The sequence below is a fragment of the Chrysochloris asiatica genome, unplaced genomic scaffold, assembly GCF_000296735.1.
Source record: "Chrysochloris asiatica unplaced genomic scaffold, ChrAsi1.0 scaffold00002, whole genome shotgun sequence".
NCBI classification, from domain to species: domain Eukaryota; kingdom Metazoa; phylum Chordata; class Mammalia; order Afrosoricida; family Chrysochloridae; genus Chrysochloris; species Chrysochloris asiatica.
In genome coordinates this window covers 55,355,419-55,357,645 of record NW_006408520.1, presented here as the reverse complement: position 1 = coordinate 55,357,645, position 2,227 = coordinate 55,355,419, and positions in this window count along the sequence as shown.

Genomic DNA, 2,227 nt, shown 5'->3' with positions numbered 1-2,227 from the left:
CAAAGAAATTGATTGGAAGAGATCTGCATATGTGCCAATTCCAAAGAGGTGACCCAACAGAAGGCAAAAATCATCAGACAATGTCTTTGATATTCCATGTGAGTAAAGTTTTACTAAAGGTAACACAGAAATAGCTGCAGGCATACATTGACAGATAACTTCCAAAGGTTGAAGCTGGATTCACAAAAGGCCATGGAATGAGGGATATCATTGCTGATGTCAGATGGAATTGGTTCCGACTCATAGTGACCCTGCATAGGGTTTCTGAGGCTGTAAATCTTTGCAGGAGCAGAAAGCCCCACCTTTCTCCTGCGGAATAGCTGGTAGTTTCAAACAGCTTAACTTGAGGTTAGCAACCTGATTTGTAACCACTATGCTATCTCCTTTATGTACACTGCTCACAAGAGCATGTTGAAGTATTTGGGAATTCCCATTCTGTACGACTTTATCCATAATCTGTTCTGGTTCACACAGTTGAATGGCTTTGCATAGCCAATAAATCATAGGCAAACATCTTTCCGGCATTCTGTGCTTTCAACTAAGATCCATTGATAGCAGCAATGCCATTGCTCCTTCCATATCCTATTCTAAACAAAGTTTGAATTCCTGGAAGCTTCCTCTTGATTATTGCTACAACCATTTTTGAGCAATCATCAGTAAAATTTTGCTTGTGTGTGGTATTTATGATTTAATTTGACAATTTTCTCATTCTGTTGTAACACCTTTCTTTGAAATGGGCATGAATTTGGATCTCTCCAGTAGGTTGGCCAGATAACTCTCTTCCAATTTTCTTGGCATAGATGAATGATTTCCTCCAGCACTGCATTCCTTGGTTGAAACATTTCAAGTGGTATTCAATCAATTCCTAGAGCTGGTTTTGGTGTCTTCATCGCCAATGTCTGCAATGCAGCTTGGACTTCTTCCTTCAATATCATATGGTATATTGATCTGTGCATTCCATCCATCTTTTTTTTAATCTTGCTGCATCAGTCAATATTTTGCCCATTGTTGTTGTTATGGGCTGTTGAGTCAGTTTTGACTATATAGGGTTTCTGAAGAGTGGCTGGTGGATTTGAACTACTGACCTTGCAGTTCAAACTGACCTTAAGGTCCAGGTCTTATCTTATAGCACCACACCAGGATTCCATTTTGTTCATGTTGTTGTTGTTAAGTGCCATGGAGTCGATTCTGACCCACAGCAACCCTCTAGAAAGTTTCTGAGGAGCAGCTGGTGAACTTGAACTGCCGACCTTGTAGTTCGAGTGGCTTTACAATCTGGCGCATTAACCCACAGCACCACACCAGGACTCACAGAATACTTCAATATTGAAATTTGAGTCTTGAATTTTTTCCACAGTTCTTTCAATTTAAGAAATACTGAGGGTGTTCTTCCCATTTGGTTGTCCAACTCTATGTCATTGCACCTTTCATTATACTATTTTACTTTGTCTTCTGAAACCATCCCTTAAAATTTTCTGTTTAGTTCTTTTACTTCATCACTTCTTCCTTTTACTTAGGTATTCAACATTCAAGAGAAAGTTTCAGAGTATATTCTGACATCCATTTTGTACTTTTCTTTTTCCCTGCATTTTAAAATAATCTTTTCCTTTCTTTACTTATGTTGTGCTTGATATTATCCCATTACTGATTTGGTCTCTGTCATTAACATTGACTCTATTGTTAGGATAAGGGAAGAGGAGGAAAACTACTGAGGAAAATTACCAGGAAATGGAAAACAGCGTTGGGAAAATATCAATAAAACAATAACATAAACTTCCAAATGCAAAGAACAGAGGAGCAGGGTGTGGACAAGAGATATAGTCTATTTCTTCATTGGACAGGCAGGATATGAATGAGTTAAAATGGAAAGAAAACTCTCTCTTTTGTGCCCAGAACCCAACAGGGTTTGTGAGCCTTCTCTCTTTATTCAACTATCCTCAGGGTCTGTTAACCATGAGCTACACATTAACCTCTCCCTTAATTGATTTTCAGCACAGGTGCAAAAGATGCCATGTCAAGCATCCCAGACACCTATGCATCAGAATCCATCTTGAAATGTTAAGACTCCTCCCTCATGGATGCCATATGCACATATCATGGGAAAAAGGAGAGACTTAAGTGGCACATGAGGGTGGAACTACACAAACTGAAAAGTCCACCTCCTTGTTTAAAGAAAAATTTTCTCCACATAAATAGATGTCAGATTGTAAACATGGTGAGTTGATGC